Source organism: Phodopus roborovskii, unplaced genomic scaffold, assembly GCF_943737965.1.
Source record: "Phodopus roborovskii unplaced genomic scaffold, PHOROB, whole genome shotgun sequence".
Classification (NCBI taxonomy): Eukaryota; Metazoa; Chordata; class Mammalia; order Rodentia; family Cricetidae; genus Phodopus; species Phodopus roborovskii.
In genome coordinates, this window is record NW_026125113.1 from 21,991 (window position 1) to 29,540 (window position 7,550).

Sequence of the window (7,550 nt, forward strand, 5' to 3'; positions counted from 1 at the left end):
TACTCTGTATAAAAATTTTTTCTTCTTCAATATAGGCAACTCATATTATTGCTGTTAATATCTGGGAATTACTTAGTACTCTGATCCCCAGAAATGTGAGTCACTACATTTTTAAAAAGCCCTTCACATGAACATAATAAGAACAGTAACCCTCTAGGATATAGATTCTGAAAGCCAAGCAAAATATCCAGTATGAGAGCTGAAGTCATCAGGATGTGGTGAGCACACTCTCAGGGGCTGGGGGACAAGAGAAGGATGGAAGGTATTGTGTCACTGTGCAGCAGAGAGTGTGGGTAACTCAAAAGCCACTGAGTGAGTCACATGGTACTTGGAAAATGGTATCATATTGGCATCAGATTCTCTACACACTGACCAAGAAGGAACCAGCATTCAGGATAGGGGTACTTGTTACAGGTTGAAGAGCACTGTAGACCTTAGTGTTCAAATGACAGACAGAAAGGGAGATACCTACATTAGTCCTGACTTTGGGGAACAGTGAGGCACAACCCCATGGCCTGCAAGAATTGGTTCCCTGAAAGAGAGAATTATTAGCAAAGCTGTCAAATGTTATGAGTCACCATGGAACTAATTAGAAAAAAAATCATCACCTGCTTCTTCATTCTGAAGAGCTTCTGTGCTAGAAACGCTCTGCCCAATCTCTAAGGAAACTCACAGAGGTGAGAGAGCATCATCTCCGGGATGATGCAAGGGAAACTGCTTGGGGTGAAGACTAACACTAAAAATTTGGTTATTTGGTGTATTTTTTTCATAGGTGTATGCACTTTGACATTCTACCACAGATATTTCCTATTGGAACAACACGTTATATTTATATTTAATAGACCCAAGGCTTACCAGGAAAATTAACATTTTATTTCAAACAGTATCTGAGTATTGTCTTTCAGGCCACAAAGAGAACACATAAATGAACCATAAAAAAGGAAAAAAACACTATGGAGAAAATTTGTGAAAATGAAAATGTTTGAAATATTCTTTCTGACTGCTCTGTCATCTCAAATATTCCCATGCACTGTGGTCACTTTGAAAAGACTCTGACTCCTACTTTAGAGACATTTCTTTAGGAACAGAGGGCACGTAATTTAATTTCATGATGCTTGTGGATGTTTACCGACACGAACAACAGGCTTCAGAAAGGACAGACCTTATACTTCATTTATTTGTTTGTTTGTATATTTCTATTACTTTTAATGTACAATATCTTTAACAATTGTATATTTAGATGTAATGTACTCATCTTTACATTTCAATAAATGTATGAGACTTGAACTTTCTCAATTTATTTGAGCATTCTTTTTTCTTTTTGTTTTTACTGTTTTTTTTTTTTATGAATTTTCTCTAGGTGTCTGTTACTGTCCTAGAACAAAATATGTAGATCAGAAATCAGTGTTCCTCTGCCTCCCAAATATTTTTTAAATATGAAACTGTTGACTGGTTACTATCGTTTCTTATTGGTTAGCTCTGTCTTAAATATTAACTCATTTCTATCAACCTAAGTGTTTCCACGTGGTCATATCTTACCAGAGAGGGGGTCCAGACCTCTTCTCTCATATTCTACATCTGGACTTCTTCTCCTATCTCTCCCAGATTCCTGCTTGTCTCCTAGTACCGCCTATCTTGCCTTTCTGTTTGCCAACAGTGATTTCCAGAATGACATCTCCCATCATCTCTTTTCTGTCTAAAATAAAGAGAATGGATTTAACTTTAACATAGTAAAATTACATATGACAAAACAGTTTCAAATAAGAACCACAGTTAACAATATTTAGTCCATTAAAACTATCAGGAGTTTAAAGAAAATATTCTATCATCTATCCTATCTTTGTGGGTCTAAAGTCTTATATGTAACATGTCTTTAATCCTACAGAAAACTATCTATAACTGTCTAACTCCATCAAAGACCACAGAGGGTTAATATAAACTCTAGAATTGACAGAGACAATTTGTTGCCTGGTCTGTCACCCAAAGTTCTTTTGTAATGTTCCATCTCCAGCCTACAGGCCATAGTATATCTGGCAGACTCCTCAGCAAAGCAGGAAATTTTAAACCATCAGCCTATGTTGGCAGTTTGTCAGTCACTTTTTTCTGTGTCCTGCAGACTGTCTGCGACACTCTTCCATGAAACAGAAACCCCATAATACTGTCCATGTTGTTTCAGCAGTCACTTTCCTGTGGGTCCTGCACATCTACTTTATAAAGCATATAGTTAAACTGTATAGACAAGAGTAGTATCTTGTCCAAATGACTAGTCTTGCCATATTGGAAGAAAACTCCATAACAAGTTTCTTTGATGTCCCTCTTCCTTTCTGATGCAGTTGGTGTTCCAAGAATAATTGTGCCTCACTGTTAAGAAAAACTCTAAACCATTTTAAATGCCACTTCTGTAGATCTTTGAAAGGTCTGAAGGATGCCTATCCATTTGAAATATATCTCTATATATCTATAAAAGCCTGACAAACTTAGTTATAAGTCTTGACAACTATAGGTAACTATTTGTAATTTGTACTAAATTATACATTTTAAATGAGCTATATAATCACAATACTTAAGCAAGAGGAGAAATATACTTATCACAAAATTGCCATTAAATTTGTATCAATAAATGAAAGTCCATTTCAAAACAAAGTATTCACATCTATGTCATAATTCTCGTTTTACCTTTTAAAGAGATTGGTGTGATCATTAACCATTTATAAACAACCCCATTTAAATGAACGCAAACATTTATAGACAATATTTGGGAGTTTGGGTGTTATTCTTTCCAAACAGCTTCCTGCTGGCTGGGGATGCTGTAATGCAATGGGAATCCTAAGAAGACACAGAAATCTTGACTGTAGTCTGCAATCTGCCTCCCAAATGTTAAGAAAAAAAAACATATGAGTAACTACACCTGGCTTGATTTATTTTTTCTTTTTAAAATTTATATTTTTGTTACTGTGTGTTTGGTGTAAGATATACATGTTGTGTATTTGCATTTGCATGTCTAGGTTCTCTCCCTTAAGACAGGTATCAGCATTGTACTTAGATTGGATTGCCTGGGATCTCACTGGACCTGTCTGTGTCAAGTCCAAATTTTCAGGAGTCCAGGTGCTACAGTGCTTGAATTTACATGGATGCTGTAAAACCAAACACGGAATCACATGTGTGCTGTAAGAATGTTGATAACTGAAGCATTCAACACCTTTTAAGTGGACATTTTTCATGAGATTCTTTTTATTCTTTACATATATACAGAATGATATATCCCATCATAGATGAGTAAATTTCATAAATTTGATGTGTTGTATATGGCAAAAAAATTTTTAATGAAAATTGATTAAGAGAACTCTAAAATGGCTTTGTTGAGAGGAGAAGGCAAAGTTAGCACAATAAAGAAGATTCAATTGGTTGGGAAAAATACCCAGACCCAAGAAGATAATGATGCAAGAAAGTGAAAAGAGAATAGGGAAGTAAGGGACAGCATTCAGAAAATGGAAACCAGTTCTTTCTCATATTTAAGACACATGGACCCAGCATGGTCTTCAGAGAACCTAGAGGCAAAGGTTTAGGACTACACAGCCCAGAGGACCAGCAGCAGCTGCAACATCCACAATGGCCAGACCCTGTGTTTTCCTGCTGGCCCTGGTGATGATGAACTACTGGTCAACCTGCTCTCTGGGATGTCACCTGCCTCAGACTCATAACTTCAGGAACAATGGAGCCTTGACACTTCTAGCACAAATGAGGAGACTCTCCCCCTTCTCCTGCCTGAAGGACAGAAAAGACTTTGCATTCCCTCTGGAGAAAGTGGATGCCTATCACATCCAGAAGGCTCAAGCCATCCTTGTCCTACACAAGCTGACCCAACAGGTCCTCATCCTCTTCAGCTCAAAGGACTCATCTGCTGCTTGGGAGACAGCCCTCCTAGACACCTTCTGCACTAGCATCCACCAGCAGCTCAATGACCTGCAAGCCTGTCTGATGCAGCAGGTGGGGGAGCAGGAACCTCCCCTGAGCCAGGAAGACTCCCTGGTGGCTGTGAGGAAATACTTCCACAGGATCACTGTCTACCTGAGAGAGAAGAACCACAGCCCCTGTGCCTGGGAGGTGGTCAGAGCAGAAGTCTGGAGAGCATTGTCTTCCCTCAGACACCTTGCTGGCAAGATTTAGTGAGGAGAAGGAGTAAGTCCTGAGCTAAAGTGCAGAGGACTCTCATGGACTAGGACACTGCACCTCACTGCATAAATTCTCCTATAAAAACTTTCATTTATTTTGGCATGAATTCAATCAACCGGCCTTGCCATTTCAACAAAACTGAGCACATTTTGTCTATATGTAAAGGCATTTATCCTGTATCCTTTAGGGTGTATATATGTATGTATTATGTATTTTAAAACTTATATAATTTAAGTTATTTAAGTTAAATCTTTAGTGTTCTACTTTCTTTGATGTCGTAAATCATCATATACTAAATTATTGTGTATTCTATTAAATATTGCTGAATATAATACTTTTGATTTGTTAACTCCATATTTTTTTAATTTTTCCAGTCTTTTTAAGTTGATACTCTATACCATAAAAATTATATAAATGGACACATTGTTGAAAAATTACCCTGGATCATATATACACTGCATAGTGTTCAGACAAACTCTAAATCTGTTTCTCTACTTCTTCCCAGCATATAGTGTTCTTCTGGATGTGCAGCCACAATGCTGTGCAATAGAAAGCCAGAGAATGTTGCTCCTGTCACATGTGACTTAGTCCACTTTGACCTAATATTCCCCCAGAGAAGTCCTTCCTCTGACCTCCCTGATATCTGGTAGTTATCGTCTAATCTCAACTTCTATGTGTTTAACAGTTTTGGGCTCTAAATATTAGTGAGATCATGTACAGTGATAAAAATAGATCACAGAAAAATTACTTTCTTGCCAGAATACCACAGACAAACATACCAGGAAGAAATCAGGAAATCAACCCCATTCATAACGGCCTCATGAAACATCTCTTGGAATAATGGCACCAGGGAAGTAAAATCCTCTAAAATCAATCATTTGAAATATCAGACTACTCCTTCTCAATTTCATGGATATTTCTCCGATTCCCTCCTCCTCCTTTTTATCCTTCTCCATCTTAGTCCTTCTAGTTGTACATGGGTACAGGGCCATCTCCTGGAGCTTGGGTAGCCTCTCTCTATCCCTGATGATGACTGAATCTCTATCTCAGCAGCCACTAGTTCCCATAGTTCCTCAGCCAGAGGTGGATTTTCCTGTGTATTCCAAGCTGGGCTATTGTCTGATATGGTCTTGTTCACTCAGTCACAGCCACTCTCAGTTCATCTGTGATTCTGCCCTGCTGGGTCCATGACAGCTGCCTTGATGTAGTCGTCCTCTGCCTCTGCCTCTTACAATTATTCTGCTCCCTCTTCTGCAACGAACATGGGGCCAAGAAGTCAGCCCTTTATTTTCTGTTCATTCATCAGTTGTGGTGTCTATGTTTATTGTCATCGACTGCAAGAGGCTTCCATGGTAAGGGGTTATAATCCTGCAGTGGTGCTTTCTTAGACATACAGCTGTATTTTGAATTCATGTATTGTGACACTACAACTACAACACTGCATTTATTCTTTGGTGTCTTCATGTTTCCAGATGTATTTCAAAAGTGATCTTCTGGAAGAAATATAATTTAAATTTTGATTTGGATTGCGTGGTGGTTTGAATAGGAATGATCCCTATAGACTCATATATTTGAATGCTCAGCCCATACTGAGTGGCTCTATTAGGAGGTGTTGCTTTGTTGGAGTAGGTGTGGCCTCACTGTAGGAAATGTGTTACTGTAGAGTTGGGCTTTGAGATCTTATATGCTCAAGCTAGGTCTAGTGTGGCAGTCTCCTTCTGCTGCCTGTCGATTAATGCGTAGAATTCTCAGCTCCTTCTCCAGTACCATGTCTGTCTGCCTGCCTGCCTTATGCCATGTTTTCTACTGTGATGATAACAGACTACACCTCTGACTGTAAGCCAGCCCCAATGAAAGGTTTTGCTTTATAAGTGTTGTTGTGGTCAAGGTCTCTCTTCACAGCAACAGAAACCCTAACTAAGACAGGGGCCATGCTCCTTCAAACATCCGCAAATCACATCATATGTGTAAAGTGAGTATTGAAGTAGCATACTATATAATTGTCCAAGAAATATAAATGGATAAGGATAATATAGTTCATATTATACTTTACTGTTCAGGTTTGCAGGGAAAAACATAAAACTTTATTATTTATTCATGTAATTATACTTATTCAAAATGCTACAAAAATAATATATATTCACTCAGGGGATACCCCTGGGGAAACTGGATATGCTATATGTGGTGTTGTAGTGTATGCCTTTTGAACTGTGCCTGGCCATGGATGCCCAGGCTTCAGGACCATGTCTGGAGCTACCCACGCACTGGCACTGCAAGGCCGTACAACCTCCCCTGATGCATTATTTAGGCAGCCTGATATCTAAAGATCTCCTAGGTTCCCCAGAGCCCAAGCCCTGTTACCAGAGAGCAGGAACAGGAGGATATGGTGTGTAGCCTGGCAACTGGCACCATGACCTGGTTGGGCAAAGCCTCATGCTCTTCTCATTAGGCATGGTCCTGGCCATGGTACCCAACCTGCTGCAGATCCAGCAGAATGCCACATAATTCCACAACGAGGTAATTGCCAACACCTCCTTTACATGGTGTGTGCCCCCATGCTATGGCATGGCAGCCAGTTATCAGCTACCATACCACTGCAATGACAGCCACCTGGGAAAACCACAGAAAAGTGATCCAGCATCATGCACTCTAATGTGGTATTCATTGACATCAACCACAAGTTAGATTTTGCCAAAAATATCCAGCTGTTCTGGACTTTAACAGTCCTATCTTTGGGTCTGTGGTGGACATTTGATTGCTCTCAAAGTGGCCTTTGGCTTGGCATCACCATCTCCTTCCTAGTTATGCTGATCACTCAGTTTCTTGTGTATTATGGTGTCTACCAGTACACATCCCCAGATTACCTCTATATTCCTTCTTGGCTCCAGTGTGTATTTTTCCTCAGGAGGCATCACAGGGGAAGTAAAAAGTGAGTTATCTATGTGTGTTCTGGAAAAGCCTCATAGTGATGAGCTTCAGGGCATGGTTCAGATCAGAAGCAGGATGTGGAGATACTGGTCCTGGGTGTGATGAAGACTCTTTATCCTCATTGTTCCCATTTAGACTGTGATGACGATGATAAACAACTCCTCAAGAAGTGTTCACATGGTCTAGACTAGCAAATGTTGGCAAGGACTAATTACCTAAAAGTCTTACCTTGCTCACCCACCCTCACACCTGTCTGCACTGGAACATTCCATTCCAGGCTGTATGTGAGAGTGGGATGGGGGAGGCAGCTTCCTGAGTATTAGATTTCATTCATCAATCAAAGCAAGTTGCCATCTTTCAAAGCCTTGAATCAAAATGAATCACCAACCTGCAGTTTTGTGTCAGTGCCCAAAGGAGAGAGGTTGATGGTCCTTAACAGACATGAAGTA

The 7,550-nt window shown here is 39.7% G+C and overlaps 2 pseudogenes; both read left to right on the forward strand.

Moving 5' to 3' along the window:
- Nucleotides 1-3,609: 3,609 nt before the first annotated feature.
- On the forward strand, nucleotides 3,610-4,183 carry LOC127226017 (interferon alpha-12-like; annotated as a pseudogene).
- Nucleotides 4,184-6,397: 2,214 nt separating this feature from the next.
- Nucleotides 6,398-7,203, forward strand: LOC127226001 (insulin-induced gene 1 protein-like; annotated as a pseudogene).
- The last annotated feature ends 347 nt before the right edge of the window (nucleotides 7,204-7,550 follow it).